Below are 21,510 nucleotides of genomic sequence, written 5' to 3' on the forward strand. Positions count from 1 at the left end.
AAGGAAGCTGCTCCAGACTTCAGGCTTGATTGGCTCCCTCTACAGTTTGTGTCTCTGCTTTTCTGGCTGGCTTGTTGGCCAGTTGGCCCACTTGTTAGCCGACTTGATATTGTTGGCTTGTGTGCTATACACTGCTCTGTTAATGTCCTGATAAAGCTATCTGTGCTCTGCAATGTGCTGGGACATCTGCCCTCTGCTGAGCCCATGTTGCTGCTGCTCTTGCTGCTACTGCACTTTAACTGCTTTTATTTTACAGCTTTTAAGACTGCTGCATTCACTAAGAGGAAAAAAAGTCTTTCTCTGGATGTTAACATATGTGTTGGTTTGGGACCTGCTGTGATCTTTATAGTTGCCTCAGTATGAAACTCACTTTAGTTCTACTTTTTTGAATTACTTTTTTACTTTCTATGCTGTTTGAGCATTCACTTTTTTCAGTTTAGATTTTCAGCTATTCTTGATTCTTCTCTATTTTTTTTCAGCTTTTTGTTTTGTTGGTTTGTTTATTTCATTTTACCTTTATTTAAGACCTGAAAAATCATTATGAACAAATTCTTATTTGCAGTGGTGACCTGGCAAAAGCCTCTTGAAGAAAAGTTGTATAGGCTAAAAAGTGTTTTTTCCCCCAAGACTGTTCTGCCAGTCCCTTTATATTTTGCTGTGGTTAGCTATTAATATTATGCCGTGATTGGCTGTGAACGTGGAGAAGTTTAGACAGAAGGTTGTGATGGATGAATGGATCAAACACCACCAGGAGTCTTGGATGACTTAGCTGACTTATCATTTTCAGATATCTTTGAATTATCTTCTGTTTTCAGGTAGTTGTGGGTAAGTACTAGTGTAAGTTTAGGCACATGCCCTACTCGGGTAGGTTTAGGCTTTTCAAAAAGTGAGAAGGATTTTAATCACAAAGACTGTTGTGGAGGCAACAAATACTGGCCAGACAGCACAGTATGGTAGGACGAAGTGGAACAGTTTTGGGGGGGGGGTACGCAGCTAAAAATTGTATCAAAACTTACAAGACAGTAACACACACAGCATTACCTGTGGCAACATTAATTGCATAAATGACATGCAGTCTAACACAGAAGCATGAACAGGTAGTTGCAACAACAGCAGCAGGCAATACAAATCAACAACAGAACAAGAGTAGCATACATACGCAGCAAAACAAGGAAAGTAACAACAGTCAACAACAGGCACAGTAACAACAACAACAAAGCAAAGTAAATCAACAACAGAGGCAGAAAGAAGAATGTGCATGGGACAACAGAAAGCAGCCAACAGACAAAAGTTATGAAATGTTAGTAGGTCGGGAAACAGCAGCATGGATCAGTGAGAATGAACATAATAGGCTCTTTGAAAACTGACATGGGACTGAATTTGTCTGGTTTAGTGTGTTTTTTTGCAGGTCATTCCAGTCTTTGGCTGCAGCAGCCTGGAATGATAACTGGCGAGTATAGTGTTTGTTTTGGGAACTTTCAACAGAATATGGTGAGTGGAACAAGTGTTATAGGCAACAGATGTAGTTCGAAGCAAGTGACACAAGCAGGTTGGAGACAGTCCAAGGAGGGTTTTCTTGATAGGCATAAGCCAATGAATATTTCGATGGGTGTGTAAGGATGGCCAGTTGTAGTAGAAGGTGCAGTGGTGTGTTTGAAAGGGTCGACAAACCGGATAACAGAATGATAGAGAACATCAAGTTTCTGGAAGACAAGCATGCAAGCTGACCTATAAATAATGTCACCATCTAATATTATCTAATATGGGAAGGATGGTCATTTCAACAAGAGCTAGTTTAGCAGAAGCAGTGAAGGTGGAATGCATTCTGTATAAAAAGCATATTTTAGATTTGACCTTAGACTGTAACCTGCTGATATTGTGTGAGGAAAAGAGAGTGCCTGACCTGAATTTGAGTCATACTTGATTCACAATTTGATTAACTTTGCCTTGACTTGAAAAAGTCAAAAAAAAAAAAAAAAAAAAAAAGACTTGCAACTGGACTTGAATTTTAACAACAACGACTTGTGACTTCCCTTGGACTTGAGACTTTTGACGTGAAAATACTTAATACTATTTCCTAAGCCCAAATGTTGAAAAGTTTATTTTACTTTATTAAGTGTGCCACAAATTAATTCATTTCCTTTCATTTCCTGAATCGGCTATTATTAATACTATTCATTCTCAGCAAGTCAGCACTTAATTCCTCAGATCCACTTTGTTTGAACCAATCAGACATGTTGTCATCAACCACGAAGAACTAATGTTACATTACTGAGCTCCAGTTGGGAAAAATGGTAACAAAGTCAATTTTGTTCACATACAAAAACTGTGTGGTGGTCAACAAAAAATGTTTTCAAAACATGCAGGTTGAAAATTATAGATGGAGATGCAACAGCTTCCAACTTCATCTGATATTTGAAGTTGCACAAAAAAAGGTAAATCTAATCTACACTCTGTTGTTAAAATGGCATTAAATATCAATATTGACACTAATAACATACAACTACATACAAATACATCTGAATATTTTATTCAATTTCTGTCATATTCGACTAATAAACCTCTGTAAATCTTGCACACTGGACCTTTAACAGAAAGTATTCCATATAAACCCTGATTCAACAAGCAGTCAATAGTGCTACTCTCTCTGTCCTTTGCTGTTTACTCTGGACACCAGAAACTTATGTTTTGAAGAACCATGCTTCAGTTTGTTGGCTGTCTGCTTTTTAAACATGCATGCTAGATCTGGCAGTTTTTATTTTTAGCATCCCTCTTTGTGTCATCTTTAAACCAACTGATTTTGGTACATTTTGACTAGAACGTGGTTTTCAGCTCACAGTAAAGATAAATACTGCTATCTGCAATAGTCCCACACACTTTTCTCTGGTTGGCAACCAATAATTTGGATCCATGCATCCATTTGCATCCATGATTTCAAATGTGCCAGTAGTATTAGCTGAAATTAGTGTTACTTGGTTTGGTAGCCTATTTTCTAATGCTATCTTGCAGATCAGTTACATGCAATGGGGCATGTTTTGTTAAAAAAATGGATAAATGAATCTTAAATAACAGAAACAAATGAAAAAAGTCAATTCCAGTATTATAACTAGTTCTCAGATATAGGACTATTTTAAACTCTTTTTTCATATCGCACTTCAGTGAGAGCATCTGAATGTTAGGAGTTGCATCTCTTCATTCAAATACATGGAGTGTCTCTCCAAAGCAACACATCTCTGTGTGAACGTTGCTATAAATAGAAGGAGCTATCACAAGTGCTGCAAAGAATTTCCCCTTATTTGTTTGAACAGTTTATTACAGTAAAAGCCATAGCTTCAGTTCAGAACTGACAAAAAGGAGTCAGCTGTTAGATGTTAAGTTAACTGAAGAGTCCTTTTGCACAGAAAAGATCTGCTTTTTTATAGTCAGCTTTAGAAAGCTTTAGGATCTTATTAAATTACTTAAAATAACCATAAGATAAAAATTGGGATGAATTTTAGTGAAAGACAGAGAAAGTATTTAATCAAACAGAACTTCTTAAGTACCAAACAAATATGAGAGTTTCAGAGAGAACATAATACATCTGTGAGTTCATTCATGTAGTTTTAGTTTTCCCTCCGCCTTAATGATTTACATACGAAGGGGCAAGGTTGTATCATTACCAGCTGCTAGAGTGCAGAAAAATGTTTCCACTGTAGCTTTTGAAAGCACATATGTTATCTAGTTCCTATATGTTCTATCAATTCATCAAGGTAATTTATTAATATTAAACAACACAGGGTTGCTTAATGAAAGGAGAGTTGTAGTTCCTTCATTCTCCACACATGCAATACAGATAAAATTCATTACATTCAGAATAGAATAGGATAAAATTATAACACAAAATGAAGTAAAATAAAGCAAAATATACATTTAATTACATATATACATAAAGGCTACATGTATACACTCAGAAAATAAGCATCATCGATGTAAACAGTCCACCTCCTCTCATTCCACTAGAGTCTTGCATGTTGCCCCTTATGTGCAGCCCTTTAAATGTGAGAGGTTGTGGAGCCGGTCTCTCTGTGTGGATGCAACAGTCTCTGATTTTCCATTGCTTGGAGAGCCTTAGCCCCATTTTGTCCATTTAATTTTCCTGACTAGACGTGAGCCAGGACTAGCCTTAAATCTAAGCTGGGTTAGCATGGCTGTTGTCCCTGCTATTCTCCTGGGTGCTCTGTTCAGGTGTGTCCAGCTGATCTGCCTGGGTGCTAAAAAATGTTGTGTGCACATTGTTGATCATCTCAGTGTCCTCTGCTCTTTACTGTAAACCCCATGCTTCACTCCAAGTGTATTTATATAACATTATACTCGTAATGGATGTATGAATTAATGTGTTGCTGTATCACCTATGTAGTGTGAATACACACTACACACAGGCTGCAGCATCTACATCCAGAGCCGGTTTGTATTATCTCGCTTGTATCCCTTTTAGGCCTACAATAACAGACTGAACCAAACAGAGCTGTCCATGGTCCTGAAACTTCAGCATCTCCCTCTGTCGCTGAATAACACGGGCTTCCCTGTGTTGCCTTCCACACCCACACGCCAGATCACAATCCCAACCTTATGAATATTAACGCAGACTTTGCCATACAGTAGGGAAAGCCCAGGAATCCTTCATGAATATTGATGAGTGGTCCCTCATGAGCCTCTGAAATCCCCACATTGGTTTGATGCCCTATATTCAAAACTCCCTCCTGTGTCAGTGGGCTACATGAACCTTGCATAACGAGGGTCTATTCATGAGGTTTATGACAGCAGGTGGGAAAAGCCACTTAATACATGCTGACTCTGTACAGTAGATTAGCTGGTTTTAATATTCAGGTCCGGTCTTGGCCTGAGTTTGCCCTTTGAATGGTCCAAGGTGCCGAAATGCGGGCCATAGCTTGTCTGCCAGGGGGACGGTGGGCACCCCCTGATGAATATTGCGATGGTCTTTCCCATTGTAAATCACTGCACACTCAGTGAATATTAATGCTGGCACCTCCATTAGCTTGAGGAAATATTCATGGCTGTTCCAGTGCTCTGAGGCACCCCAAAGAGTCAGTGAGTAATATGATCTGCTGCTAACACCTGTCCACATGGCTCCTCTATTTATGTGGGGAGATTAGAGTGTCACCCTGTGCTGTGTAGCCTCAATCTACATCAAATAAGCGCAGGGAATATGCCATCAGTCTTACAGGGATAGAAGGAGTATAGACCAAAAATAGCACTGTAAAAGGACATGTACACATCCACACTCACATTTACACAAACAGTGCATCTGGTGCTGACAGATCCAGTGGCTCATCTGGGCCTGGTGGAGTGTGAAGAGCCACCTCGCTCTCAGAGAGACACACAGGCTGCTGTGGTCTGGGTCTTGGCTGTGGATCCCAGACGCTGCTCCAAATCCTGTCAGTCAGCCTCTGCTGTCCTCCATGGTTGAGAGAGGCAGGACAGCAGAGCAGATTTCTCCGTGTTTTTCTACACTGGCGAAGGCAGCGCCTGCCAACACACATCAGCACAGCCGCACCTGAAGGCAGTTGACTCCCTTTTCATTACTGCAAGCCGAACAGCTTTTTTGGGGAGGGAAGATATGTTTTGTGTGTGCAAGTGTTTGTACGATTGGAGAACAGGCTGTTATCACAGGAGACAAATTCAGATAGATGATCTATGCTTAGCAAAAGTGTTCTGTAAACCTTACAGTGGCTTATATTCTGACAACATGCAGAGGTTTAGTCATGCTCTCAATCAGCTTTAAATTTGTTTTATAGCTAAGGCAATGAGCCTATATATTATACAAAAAATGACTACCACATTTAGAGATGTACTGTAATGGATGCAGAATAGAATGATAAACATTATGGTTGCCTAGATTGATCGGACGCTGACCATTATTTGCCAATATTCATCAAAATGTTCGATCAGGATATCAGGATTAATGCTTTCCAGTCGATCACAAAAGACAGTGACACAAAAAACTTGAGACTGAATTGGTGTCATTGTTGCATGCCAAATAATGATATGATATGATATGATATGATATGATATGATATGATATGATATGATATACATGATTTGTATATCAGTTACTCACCGTGTGTTGCCTTGTGTTGCCATAACATGAACGTAGAATGAATCCAAAACATACTATCCAGACTCAATATCTATATCTATGGATATATAAAGAATATATAATCATTCATATAAATATATAATAATATTTAATCTAACCAATACAATCCAAGTCTCATTCGTCTATTTGTTGCTCAACACTTCCAAAAAATAAATGACAAATGAAATAATTTCTGGCAAAAAACAAAACCCTGAAGTCAAAGTACTTCTGTACCTGTACACTGTGTACTATTGAGCAAGCACAACAACCGTGAAGTGGCGGAGTCGAGCGTTGTCTTGGGAAGTTGAATTGGAAGTTGCTAACGAGTGTGGGTGGAAAGTTAATAAACACTCATCTCATCATTTTACATTTTAAATTTGACTCTTAATATTACTCTGTCCCTGATAACTGTCATCTCACTCATCCTTATCACATCTGTGTGCCCTGTTAGCGAGGTAGTTAGCCAGCTAGTTTGTCAGTAGCAGAAGCACAGAGCTTAGTTTCGATCTACTCCCCTTTGCCTTGTGAAAGTTACTGAATATGCTCATAATTCTGACTCAACACATTTCAATTGACAAAATTTGCTTCTTTCTTAGGAAGGCTTTTATTGTGAAACGTTAGCAGAAATGCTTTATGAAAGCTCAGTATTTTTGCAACTCCAATTCATTGGTTCTTAATGTTCAACTCAGGAGCAGCTGAATAATCTGTGACGTCTAGTGGTAAATTTTGGTATTACTGGTCAGGTTTAGTTTGGTATTAAAGTGAATACTGCTATACCAGCTGCTATAACAAATCAAAGATCAATCAGTATCTGCAGTGTATTGGTCAGTATGGATTATAGTTGATTAGTAATCCAGATCAGCTGCAAAAATACATAATCACTGCATCCCTAATAAACATAGGAAATAGAGACATAATAGCAGCTTTTAATTACTCTGGAAAATGATGAATATTATTTGACAGTTTGTCTTCTTTTGAATTCATTTCAAATTCTGTTTCTCACCATGAAGTTTTCATAATATAATAAGAATTCAGCACATGAAAAGTAATGAATGGTGATTGTTTTATTAGCTTGGATGCCAGTAGCTGGCCTATTGCTGTTTTTCTTGCACACAAGCAGGTTTTCTCCTCACGCCTAATTATTTCCCTTCTTCACAGGAGGTATGGGGAAAACACTGAGGACTCTCTGACATGCATTTCTCTCTATTTCTGGCTGTCGATACCTTTTGTTGTGTCACTTTTTTTCTGTTTGTCTGACTCTTGTCTCTCCATCTCTCTCCCATACTTCTCTCCTTTACTGCTTTGCTGTGAGTAGCCCAACACTCTAAGGAAATCAACTTTTCTGTCAAAGTTTAAATAAATATAAAAACTACATGGCGACCCAACAAAAGGAGAGACTCCTTGTAATGGTACCTCTGCCATCATTCTTTCTCGCTCTCACTCTTCCTCTCTCTATAGCTTTTCTCCTCACTGTCCTTTCGATCCGTAATTGGAAATTTCCTCTGCTTAGCCCTGTCGGAGTGAGGGACAATGCGGCATCCATGTTCTGTGGAGCATGGTCGAGAGAAATAGAGCATTGTCTCATGTAGGCGAGGCAAGCATGGTCTGGGGACTTATCTAAATTGAATATCTGTCTTGTTTTTTAGGCTTATAATGAGAGTGACACTGTGAGCACAGGGGTCTTTCGCACCACTGACAGCCCTCCTCCCTTTGAAAAGTTGACAGATAACATGGAATAGGATACATGAAAGCACATGCTCTGTGGGAATATTCCCACCCAGCAGTGTATTATTACAGAAAACAACGTTCACACCCAATTACAGGAGAAGAGATTCTGCTCAGGCCACTTTATTGAGAGTTGGTTTTTATATAATGGGGTTGGCAATACAGGTAGATATAGGCGCCGTCAAAATCTTACATCTATCTTGGGTTGCTGACCCTTTGTGTAAATGCTGAAATTCTGTTGGACGTTGCTTTTATAACAGAACTGCATTCTCTTACCACCTTGCTGTTATTTAGGAGAGATTTTCTCTCCCCTTCACCAAAAATAAAAAGCCATTTGAGTTTTTTTTTTTTCTTCAATTATAATTTAATGTCTTCCCCAGTAATGGCTTGTTGTTAGTTGTGGTGTATTTTATTGGCCATGCATCTCTCTACCTCACCAAAGACACAATGACACTGCAGTACTAATAGCACTTTTTCTTGATCTTGTTTTGGCTGGCTGCTTTATCCTCCAGCCGGTAAGATAGCACAGCTAAGATCGTTATTAAATTGGCTCGTTCCTTTAACCTTGGCTTCTGATAATGTCGTCTTTTAGAGGAAATTAAAGTTGGTTGTGAAAGCAATTGAGATATGAGAAGAATGGCCCCAGCTAGCAGGTAGAGCTGTTACTGTATCAGCCTTTTTTTTCTGTCACCGTGATAAAACACATTGCGGTCATTTGTTTTCTTTGTCCATATCATATCACGGCATCACCCAGGATAAAGAAAGTTTCTTATGAAATATTACTCCATCTCAAAGTATGCCTCATGGGCAGGCTTGCTGCCCTGCCGTTCTCCAGGGGAAAAGGGGACGTTTGAGCTGCAATGAAAATATCGATGTAAAGAAAACATGTCAGTCCAGAACAAGGGCCTGTGTATAATGAGCAGGCAGATGGTCTTAAGGAGAATACTAAGCAATGGTGATGACAGACAGGCTGACAGGCTGGCACAGACCCTGCCACTCAGGAGACCAGGGGAGAGGCCAGGGCAGTTTCTATCACTGTCAATGCCCTCACTCTCTCCCTCTATGTGTCTGTCTTTCTCTCCCACACGTTTGTCTCTTCCTCTTTCACATCTTTCTCTCACACTAAACATCCTCTCTTGTTGTTTTGTTTCAAGAACTTGAAGGAGTGCCTTCCTACATGATGTAAACAGACCCAGGGTTTGATATCTGAAGTGGCTGAGATACCATGTGCAGGTTCCGTCCACGCTGATAGAGGAGATTTCTGCATACTTAGATCTACTCCAAGTTTAAAATATATATACATACATATAGGATGTATGCTATGATGAAGATCTGATAGACACTGTGTGCTGTGAAATATCTGCTATCTGTTTGGACTCACTGATGCTTCGTACACCTTAGCAAATATTTGCTGGGTGGAGTGGTGATCATCCTTCATTACATTTCCCATTTAAAATAAAAAGCAGCATGGTTCAACGTTAATCATGGCCCATAGCCATGAAACATTACTCTGTGGCCACCAAATATTTCATGTAGATTGCCACCAAGTTTTATCCCCATGCTGTGCGGGTTCCAGTGTGTTCACGTGACAAAGCATTAGGCTACAAGTTATGTTTAGTTAAAGCCAGCGACGTGAAGCCAGAAACTGGTGTCTGACACTTGTTGCTGCGTGATGGGCAAGAGGCGCTACAAGTCAAAGTTGAGCTGGCCTCAGTTTTTTTCAGTGTTCCAATGGTGTGTTGACATGTCAACCAATCATGCACAATTCCTGTGCTGTGTAAACAATGGAGGAAAACCTTATTCTTGCTGTTAGCAAGTTTCTAGTTTTGTTTAACCCTACCTGTTTTTCTGACCACAACAATCCATGTTCGCTCATTCTACGCACAAGTGCTCATTGACATCAACAAGCACTTAAGCAACGCTTCACTGGCGACTCAATGTAACTGGCCACATTTGACCATTTTGTAGCCATGTTGCCAGTAGTGTGAACATACAGATGGACGTAACACATCACAGTTCATGGGGAAAGTGGACAACACAAATGTCACTGTTAAGGAAGGCTGTGTAAAGTTGCCTAAAATTGCCTCTTCTGTGTTATTTTTGCAAAAGTTTACATTCGGGCCACTTCAGAAATACTTTGGCCACCAAATCTAAGGGTTTGGTGGCCAAACTGATCTGGTGGCTAATCTGTTGTAATTTAATGGGGCCATTGCCTTAAAAATATTAGTTGTCTGTGGTGCTGCATTGTCACCCGTAATGAATTTCACAAACATGGCACCCACAAGCATCCTTTCTCTGTGAGTTTAAACATTAAGGAGATTATTTTCATTTATGTTCCTCTTACTCGCCACCCTGTTCATATTTCTTCCCGGGAAAATGAGAACTAGTCAAGGATAAACGCAAAAAGTGTGTTCACATGACTTCTTGCTAATGAGGTTGCTAATTAACACTAGCTGGAGTAGAGAAGGTGAGAAGCTCTGCTTGGAATAGATGTGCGAGGTCTTGCAAGTATCTCTATTTTGCAGTTCTACAGTGCGCTCTCATGTGCAAACTTGCTGTAGATGTTAAATCTGTTTTAATTTGTGTAGATGTGGAGGCTGAAATGGTGTAATTTTTGAGGAACAACAGAGTCAACTTGAAAACAAAATAATTATGGTATATAAACAGAGGGAGATTAATTATATGCAAATCATGTATGTGCAAGGTGTCAGAAACAGCTATAAAAAACAAAGGTAATGCCTGCACGCCTACCTCATGCCACAAAACTTCAATTATATGATGTTTTGATCCCAGTTCAATCTTTGTCAAATCAAAATGTTTGAACAATGGAAACCACACGTATATTTACACAACATGCACCTCAGTAGACTGATGAGCTCTATGACGGCAGGTGTGGTTCACCATCGAAACCACACAGGGTGATAAACATTTAAAAACTATAAGACCAGTATGTAGGATTTTGTGGTATTTATCTGTGAGCTTGCAGATTGCAAACACCTTGTGGTCCTCCCCTTCCTAGCATAAAGGAGAACCTACATGCGCTGTGAAAAATGTATAAGGTTGTATCTAGAGCCAGTGTCTGGTTTATCCATTCTGAGCTACTGTAGAAACGTGGATTCAACACAGCGGCCTCCGTGAAAGAGGACCTGCTCCCTCTGTAGATATAAATAGCTCATTCTAATGTAACGAAAACACAACTATTCTTATTTTTAGATGATTGCACACTAATGAAGACATATTTATGAATCTAATGTTCTATTTTTCCCTGTTTAATGCAATAGATCCCCATAAATTTTACAAACTGGACCTTAAAAATCCATGTAAAGCAATAATGAATGTTTTATGAGTTTGTCACACCACAGAGAAATGCGTTGTATGTAAGTATAGAAAAAGAAGTTCAAAATAAACAGATATCTCTGCTCTAAAACGCTCAGAGCATTTCCACTGTCTCAAGTTCCAAAGACTGGATGCTCCGTTCAGCAGCTTTATTGGAATACAGACATACATGTTCAAGTCACCAGAGCCCGAAACTAATTCAGAGCCAGAGGACAGTAAACTACACAAGACTCAACTTCCTCTCAAATTGAAAGAGAGAGGTAATTTTTTTTTTCAGTGTTGGGTTGTTGGAACTGAAGTGAGCAGTAACTGGAGGGCTGAGGAGTCACTGAAAGTATGTTCATGACTGACAGGGTGCTGTTTATCAGTTGGTTTGCTTGTGGTGGGTGAATGAAACAAACCGGGTTTTTTAAAAGAACAAGTCTTCTCACTGCCTTCACTGCTAATGCTAAATGCTAGTGTGTCCTAGCTTATATAGACTTGGGGAGCGAACAACAGCAGTGCATCATTGAAACATGATTTTAGGTCCACTCAGGATGGCTACATCCACAATTCAGCACGACATAGTTCACAATCTTATATTTTCAGCAATTATTTTTTAACGTATTATAGGTTTAGAAACAAATCTCTGAATTTCCTTAACACAGATTTTAACAGTTCAATAACTTACATAAAAGAGCTACATAGAGAAAGTACATTTTAGTATGGGATGATGGATTTAATATGTTTTCATGTATGTTTGAATGTTTGATATTTTGAAGATTGGCTTTTTGGTTCGTATTTTTCTCTGTGCAACTTTTTTCCTGTGTACTTTATTGAAGTGTTAAAGGTTTTTAAATATTTATCACCCTGGGTGGTACATTCTGACCTAATGGATATCCAAGTGGGATCAAACCATTGTCCTTATCAAACTTTTGTGGCATGGAGGAGGTGCGTATGTTATATAGCCACACATGTATTCAGAGCAGCATCAAGCTAAAATAAAGGCGACCTAACTCCTTGCTCAAGGTCGTCTATCTGGGCAGAAGAATAGGAGACCGCCAGCCCTTATATCTCTGATGGTAGACTAATATGATGGAGCAGAGCCATGCAGAGTGAGGCAGAGCAGAGCTATATTTAGGACACTTTGGTTCCGGTGACCATGGCTCTTAGATCCACTACAGCCCCTCAGAGCATTCACTTTTGTTCAGCCTCCGGAGGTACAAGAGCTCACTGTTACCCTTCAGGGAGGTATTAAACTGATGGATACTGCATTTCAATGAGAAACAGACACTCTTAGTCCTACATTTATTTGATGAAATACAGTAACAGAGCAGTTAGATTCTGTATACTCCCTCTTTAGTGGCCTGGTTGTGCTTATTTTGTTTTGCTGACTGTCATTAATTATATATTTTCTGTTTACTCCAGAGCACTGTTGAATAATTCTGCCCGTTTAACCTTTTTTATTCATTCCCGCCCCGTTCACTTGAAGAGGTGAATTTCCTCTTGCTCGCCTGTTTTTATGTATAGAATTTTCAGTGTGGGGTCTGAGGTGTTTTTGACATTAGGTGATAATGTCTCGCAAGAGAAAATATATGCAAGTTTGCATTTATAAATGTGTGTAAATGCATGTATCCTCCTAAAGGTTTGTCTTTCACTTTACTTCTTCCTGAGTTCTAGTGTCTGCCGAGCAGCCCTCTGTGAAGGTCATCAGTGGAATTGGAAAGTGCACTTTGCAGAGTCAAACAGATGCAGGGTACAGATAGCACATTGTTTATCTAATCTTGTATCAGCGCTGTAACGAAGTACAAACAAAGTCCTTTCACAATCAGATGAGAGCTCAGAAGCTTTTTACACTGTCAAGGACTTGATATATCTGCCCTGGAAGTTGTTGGGGTTGGACTTTGGCAGTTGCAGCGAGTGCACACGGTAGTAGCTTCATGTCTCAAAAGTAACTTTGGACAAACCTACACACCACAAACCTTAAAACACATTTTCTACTTTTCTTTTCCTTTTCCTTTTTCTTTTCCTCTCCTCTCCTCTCCTCTCCTCTCCTCTCCTCTCCTCTCCTCTCCTCTCCTCTCCTCTCCTCTCCTCTCCTCCTCCCCCACAGCTCCATGCGATTTCCCCCCTTGTTAAGCAAATGAGTGCTCCAGAAATTGACTGCGATTTCCCCCTGCTTACCGAGGCCCCTGAGTGATTGTGTGCTAGGCCAGAGCTGGAGCCGAGGCCCAGGCGCTCTGTGGGCTGAATAATGATGGCAGCACATTGACTGAGGTCTTAAATTAAGGGTACTTATCTTAATTGAACATCTGAAATAATGTTTTATTTACAACAAAGGGAAGGTGCTGGAGAAATGAAGCGGTCTGCTCTGCACGAGTGCTGACTGCCTTTTTGCTCTCTCCTCCGCTGTGGTTGGTTAAGCTCCAGTTGCTGCAGTATACATTTCTGATGAGCTACTCGTGGCTTTGATGTGGCACTCGGGAATGTGAAGGTCATTATATCATTATGACTGTAGTTCAAAGGTCATGCCTTCTCGTTGTCTAACATAGGTCTGGCAAAACCAATCTAGGTTTGCTTTCATTTGCTGATCCTTTTTGGTATGATATTTTCAGCACACAAATATCATTTCATTATATTCTCTATTCTGGAAACCTAAATCCACAATATCCTAATTATGTAATAGGGTCTTATCTACATACTAGTATGCATCTAAATTAGAAAGTAGTTTAGATCCAGTTGTGAGATATAGGAATGTAAGTTTTTGGATACAGCGGATTAGACACTAACTCTGTGGCGTTTTTTTGTTTTTTCTTTAACGATGATCCAAAGTTTTAGTTGGTCTTGTTGATCACGGTAACCCTGCCCCGAGACAGAAACAGTTTTTGGCTCCAGACCAGCAAAGTGTAGGTGCCACTCTCAAACCACTTTTCCTGGCCACATCTTTAGCTGTCGAAATGCGAAGAACTACTTTGAGATTTGGCACTTGCTCTGAACCAACTCAATAACAGGGAACCTGAACCATTATATCACTTGCTGAACTACTGCTGCCTTGATCCATAGCAAGAAACATGACTTCATATCTAGGCTAACGTGTTAAAACACCAGTCTCTCAATAACAAAGCAAACTAGACAAATATGGCAGCGGTAGTTTAGTACCCCTTTTTCATACACAAGCTGGCTTGGCTTGACTCGGTTTGACTCGTTACATCAGCCCAGCACAGCAGGGATTTTTATTTCCATTACAAAAGGGCTATTCACTTGAAGCAGCTTAGGTCAAGTTGAGCAGCTGTAAAATGGTAGATAAACACTGAACTTCCTATAAATTATTCACAATAAAAGTCTGGTGTTAATGTGTTTTTCAAAAGCTTTTATTATGAAGCAGCAAAACCATCAGTGATAATTTGATACGATTCATGTATGGCTGAAGGCAGACATGACAGTAAAATACAGCAGATACCTGAATGTGAAAACAGGGCCACATGAGAGAAACTAAAATTAAAACCTCAGAGATTAGCTTCTAAAGAAATGAGCACTGAACACAGACACTTTTAGAGACGTCTTTTTCTCTGCTCTCCTGCGTAGACATGAGCTGAGAAAGGAGGGTCGTCGTGGGTCGGCTACGGTCAGCAAAACATCATTGCTGCCCGCTTGGAGGCGGAGCATCCTCACTTTGGCCCCCCTCCAGAGTAGGTCCATCTCAGACACGATTCAGCACAGCTTGACGCGATAAAAGCAGTAATGGAAATGCAAATCAGCCTGGAACAGTTTGACTCAGCGTGGCCAAAAGCGCCAAGCAAGAGGCAACGTTTTTTTAATTCATCATTCATCATTATTTTTCTGTTACATTTTAAATAGAGGATAAAGAATAGTTAAACAAATCCCAGGTTTACAAGTGTGGATTACAAGTTTTTTTTTCTGTTATCTTTTACAGGTTGTATAATTGGCTTTTGGTTAAATAATCCATCTTCTCTATGTGAGGTAACTTTGCTCAGCAGGCCTACAGTGTTATTGCATGCAGTGCTGCACGTGATTATCTCAGACCACCACAGTAGGAGTTCAATGGGAGAAGTGTTTGTGTGTGTTGTCAGAAAGTACAGTAGTTCTCAGGAACTTGATTACAAAGATGAGGTTCTTCCCACAGCATTAATCAGTCGTATTGTTACAGCAATTGTAGTGATTGGCTCCCCATCAAAGTGATTATGCTAATTTCAGCCAACCAAATGTCACGTCCAGCCCACAACACACCTTTCCTGCTCTCCCAAAGGCAACGGTGCTGCTATGATTGAGATAGCTGATATTTGACTGAGCGTCGGCATACCTTCTTCTGATCACTTCTGTGATTACATGAAATTGCTAGTTCTGACGAAGAATGGCTGAAGATAGCATTTAGCCAGCAGGAGCGAAAGAGAGGCAGGCTGAGAGAATTGATTGAGATTTTCAGCAATTATGCTGCATTCTTTGTGCAAAACATGGACCGTATTGGATTTTGCTACCATGCCTCTCTCTAGGTATGGCAGTGCATTTGAACAAGACTATTGATAACTTATGAAATAGCAATTTTATGGTGACATTAATGGTGTGTATGAAATGATATGGGAGCCTATTTAAACTTAAACTCTGAGACCTCATGAGATCCTTTGTGAGAGCAGAACTGAGTGCAAGACAGACTGCTGTGTGGCAGCACAGAGCTCTATTAAAAAGATCCAAAGACGTTCTGTGGTGCATGTGGTGTGGGTGACCATTCCCACCTTGTCTTTTACAAGGACAAATGAATCTCATGAAAATGCATCCAAACAAAAACAACTTTATTGTACATTCTGGGAGAAAGTAAACTTGTAGTTAATGTCTATGTATGTATAGGCATTAAGGCTCAAAAATTAAGGATTACCCAGTTGCCCATGGCAATTAAAATGCCATGCCGGGCTAGTAAATATAGCAATTTGGGTATGTTGTACAAAAGATTTTTTCCAGAGCTGATGTTGGAAGTACAGCTCGAATGAAGAATTTCAAACAATTTATTTCAAATATCCAAACTGTTAATCATGAAAATATTCATTAGATCAAGAATCATTAGAAGTGATCATCAAGATAATCCTTAGTTGCAGCCCTAGATGAATGTAGCTAAGGAGTGAGTCATCTTGCTTCTCCGTCATCTCTGCTGAGAGTTGTGAGAGTTGCACATGTGCAATACTAATTGAGCATTCATGAGAAAATTGCGGCAGGTAAAGAGAAACTTTATGAGCTGAAGTGCAAGTGAGCATTTTAATTATTCTGGAAACAGGAGATTAGCGAGGTGGCATTGGAGGATATGGGTAACACTCACTATGTATTTAAACTATGTATTGCACAGTTTGCCGCTAGTTTAAGAGCAAGGTGGATAAAACAGGGTCTTTTAAACACGGTCTGGGGTGCCTGGAGAGCTTAGTTGGTAGAGCGTGCGCCCCATGAACGGAGGCTGTGAGTCCTCTGCAGTGGCCGTGGGTTTGACCCCCTTTGCTGTGTGTCATTCCCCCGCTCTCTCTCCCCACTTCCTGTCATGTCTTCAGCTGTCCTGTCATTTAAGGCATAAAAAACCCTAGTTACTCGTTCCATTAGTTATTTTTACTACTGGTATTATTTGAATTTGATAAGTGCTCATAAATAAAACTATTTGTTTAGGGGCAACTCAGCTTTTGAGTTTGGGCAAATATAGGTTTGTGATGTACTTGCCCACCCAGGCAAGTGAAAAAAACCCCATTAACCTTTAACTCTAACAATACATTAAACAAGGTGTTTTGTTTACTGTATTCTTTGTGTGCTTATGCGGCTGACTGCAAATGTGTTTTAATTTAAGTAGTGCTCACTGTCTTGTTCATCGTGAATACCACTTTTGTGGATGTAATTTGTGCATTTTTGTGTGTTTGAATGTGTGTGTGTGAGGGTGTGTTTGTGTGAGAATATGGCTTCTCTCCAGTCATGTGTGCCATCTGCTACCTCTGCAGGTGGCGCCACCCAGGGCTGATGTTGTTGATGCATCATCACACCCTGCTCCATCACCTGTCCCACGCTATTACCACACAACCCACTGACTAATGAACCTATTGGATACTCCTTCTCTTGTGAGCTCCTCTGTGAGTGTGTGTGGGCTCTTTGTACTATATTCGCGGGGTCCAAGAACTACAAGCCACACTATACTTGTGGGGTCTGAACGGCTTTGTCGGGACCAAAATGCTGGACTCTACAAGTTTAAAGACTTGGGTAGGAGGCTAGGGAATGCAATATGTCAGTGATGGGTCCCCACAAATATAGTAACACAAGTCTGTGTGTGTGGGAATGTCTGAGTATATGAGTGGGTGCAGTAGGCAGTATGTTTGAAGGGCTCATTTATCATTACCTTGTCATTATTTATTGTTCATACCAACCACAGGTCGTGACCTCTACAGTGTTGGTTTATTGGCAGCGCTCTTCTCTTCATTGTCTGTCTTTGTCTACATCAAACAGAACAATTAGCAGTGCTTCTAGCCAATGTTCCCTTTTATCTTCAGAACTATGTGAACGCTAATCCTCCACAGACAGCGATCATATATAATGGATGGCTTCCCTGTCGCTACCATTTAGCCTTGAGAGCCCAAGTTCCACATCTGACTTGAAGATCAATGTTGGACTCTGTCTGTGTGCTGTCAGTCAAAACGGTGGCCTTCCTGGCCCAGCTGTGCCCTATGGAGCGACTAGCTGCTTATCTGACCACTTGGCCATTAGGGGGTTGTTAAGAAGAGAGGAGTTAAACCACCAGGAGACCCTGGAGAGCTCATACTTCTCCTAAAATATGGCATTACTCCATCTTGTGTCTTTTCACGTACTCTAAATCCATCTTATCTCCACTTCCGCAAATTATGTTCCCTGCCCCATCCCACTCCAAGTTTCATGTCGTCTCCTCTAGTCTATTCTACTCTTCGTATTTACCTCATCCTCCTTCCATATTCCCTTATATTTCGAGTCTGAGATTATCCCTTCACACATTCAGACAGCTCAGACAAAGCCTTGCTCAAGGGCACCTTGACAGCAGTTGTTAGAGGAGAGAACAGTGTGTTTTTTATTCCCTCTCTCAGCCAGTTTTTTCCCAGCCAGTTGCAGCGTTTGAACCAGTGACCTTCCAGTATCACGTCCTTAGCCGTGCATGCGCATGTCATTAAAAGCAATTCTGAAAAACTCTGAGGGGCAGTTTTGGCTTCAGTAAGATTTAAATTCCAACCTCAGGGCCATTCAGCAGACACTCAGTGCTCCAGAGTGCTTAACACCAGGAAGTTAGTTCCAAACCACTTCTCCTAATTAACCTCAAATAAGTCCAGTGTTAATGTTGCAGAGATGCTCACTTTTTTGTGGTTGTGTGGGCAAAGGAGTCGGTGTGTGTATGGTGTGTGCGCAAGTGAAGAAAAAAAGAGGCTTCTGTCAGGCTGTAATGCTTGATACATCCTGTCTTCTTGTACTGCTCTTTCTCTCACTCTGTATCAATCTATCCTTTCCTCTTTCCCTCTCCTCCCCTAACCATGTCTTTCACGCCAACCCCACCTCCTGCCATTTACCTCTCTCACTGACAAATGGTTGGATCTCAGGCTGTTTGTCTGACTCCAGGTGAATATTCCTTCAATCTCTTGTCAGCTCAGGCTATAAAGCTGCCTCTTTAGGCTGTCTCAGCTAATGAACGAGCAAATACAAGCAGTACACACAAGCGTGCACTCACAAAGACACTGTCTTCATTGAACATGCATACACACACGTGCACACACACACACACATGGTAGCTGGAGTATTCCATCTTTTATAGGTTTCCTCCTGTTGCCTAAACCTCAGCATTCCTAAAAACGTCTACCTATAATGCAGAAATCAGATTTTTCAGCTAGCTAACCTATGAAATCAGTGTGAGACACCTATCCATTATGGCAGATCAGTTTTGTACATATTATTGAAACATATTGGACAATTAGCTGGATTATTTTCCCAAGTGTACAGACATGCTGAGCCACAATGGATTGTTTTGTTACTCTGACATACCCCCACCTCAGAAAGTGCCAAAAGAGCAGCTTAGCAGCAGGCTTACGCAGCTGACATTAGCCATGCTGCAACTGCTCCTGACTTAGCAACAACGGGTAAGCACAAACGAGAGAAGACCTGATAATATTCAGTGCAACTTATGTAAAAGGACAGTGGTTCCCAAACTGGGGGGTGGGTGTAGCACCACTGCAGGGGATTATTGGATGACCAGGGGAGAATTATAGAGTGAAACAAAGTTACATGAATATGATTTATGTGGAGGAAATAATCACAGGTCGGTAAGATGATTGTTCAATCAACCGTCTTCGAGCTACCAGTCCAAAATTTCCATACTTTGACGACCTGACAACGAGACTCAGTAATAATTCTCTCTCTTCAGAATCTCTTACTGCACCTTTAAGAGAAAGTGTAATCAAGTTTCTCATTCAGACCCTAATGTTTACATAAATAAAGAAAAAAACCTACAAAAATGCAGGAGAAAATTTGCTGTGAAACACTCACTTGAGCCATTTATGTCCTTTTTTATTACTAATTTGTGGAGTTCTGCAACTCATTTGCATTTTCTTCCCACTTTTCTCTTTTGTGACTGTATTATTGGAAACATTCTGAGCTGCTCTCAAGAGGACCTGTTTACTGTAAATGGTAGCGTCTTCTGGCAGCAGGAAACACTTCTAGATTTGTGGGTACATAACATCAGGGAATTGTCTTTTTTTTTTTTGTTAAACTCTGTAAAAACCCAAAACAATGAGCTTTAATTATAAATAATTTTAGTAAGGTTGTTTTCTTAATTACAGTGACACTTGTTGAGTAGTTTAATTTCACTTTAAGAGACATCGCAGGCAAACTGACCATGAAACCACAGTGGTTATCAATGCATATTTACCGTGGTGTCCTTCAGAGTTGAAACAAATGATTATTTTCATTATCAATAAATCTCCATTATTAGTTTCATGATTAACTGATTAATCGTTTAGCCTACAAAATGTCAAGAAATTGTAAAAACAACAGTCAGCCAACATACCCAAACCCAAATAGCTGTCATTTACTATCATAAAAGACAAAGAAAAGCACCTAATTCTTACATTTAAACAGCTGGATTGCAAATGTGTGATTTTCCTTTTAAAATGACTTAAATGAATCAACTTGCAAAATAGTTGGCAACTAATTTTGTTCTGAACAGCTAATTAATTTGACTTATCGTTGCAGTTCTATTTTTTTTTTCTTAGTATTATTCATGCCAAGTGCTATAACTAGTGCTTAAAATAACACAAAATATTGTGTGGCCATAGAGGCATCACATTTAAAGCAAGGCTAAAACTAATGCACCTGTTGTACTCCAGTGTACCATCAATAGCCTCTGAGCACACTTTGTGGTTTGCTCCTGCCTCAGTCCTGAGGCAACTATTTCTTGATCTTGGCTTACAATACTCTTTTAATATCTCAAAATCAGATTATTTGTGCAGTCCCGAGCTCAATGGGTTGATTGAGTGAGCTCACAACCCGAAGCGAGTCACAAACAACTACAGTAACAATAAAAATATCAAGAACAAGGTTGAGGGTACAAAGGTACAGATAAGGGACAAACAATGTTGTTTTCCTCCCTGTTGATTTATTTGTTTTCCATTCCATCCGTCTACCCGCTGCGCTCTCAGACACTTTACATAATGTTGATTTCTACGGTCCAAATAGACTGCTATGATGAATTTCTCAGGGCTTTTATTTGCCTTTGATAGATAGCATACAATAGAGAAAGAAACTTTTTCCTTTCTCCTATTTCCCTGTGTTTTTCTGTCTTCCTCAAACCGTGGCCTTTTAATTCAGTAGGCTGTGACTGTAGCTCATAGCCACTGAGCCTACTTTATACCTGCATGTGCTGCCTTCAGCACTTTCCAGCCTGGGACACTGCTGGCAGCCTCAGTGCTGGACCACTGCCTCACATCATCGCAACTTCCTACACCCCCCCCATAATGTTAATTATCTTATCGAGCACAGAAATCTCCTGATGATTAATGTAAGATATGTGCTTTACTAAGGGTTGAGGGTGAGGCGTGGGGGGAGGGATGGAGAAGTGGGAGGAAGGATATAATTATTACTGATAAGTATCGATCCCCCATCTCTGCCCCTCTGTTTGCCCTCCTCGCCCTCCCCGCCCTTCCCTGCCTATTGAGTTACGGGTCTGCAGTGCCTAAGTAATTTGTAATGGGCATTCACTGTGGCAGTGCAGAAATCCTATTTTGTGATGGCCAGCTAATGTGATCAGGAGCATTTTAAGCTGTTTTTTTGGTGCTCTGAAATTACAT

General features: G+C 40.3%; 1 protein-coding gene across 3 annotated transcripts in view; it reads left to right on the forward strand.

The window, feature by feature from the left end:
• agbl4 (AGBL carboxypeptidase 4) overlaps nucleotides 1-21,510 on the forward strand; it is a 543,878-nt gene that overhangs the window by 255,927 nt on the left and 266,441 nt on the right. The window lies entirely within an intron of this gene.

This window comes from Lutjanus erythropterus, chromosome 7, assembly GCF_056507025.1.
Source record: "Lutjanus erythropterus isolate fLutEry1 chromosome 7, fLutEry1.hap2, whole genome shotgun sequence".
Classification (NCBI taxonomy): domain Eukaryota; kingdom Metazoa; phylum Chordata; class Actinopteri; order Lutjaniformes; family Lutjanidae; genus Lutjanus; species Lutjanus erythropterus.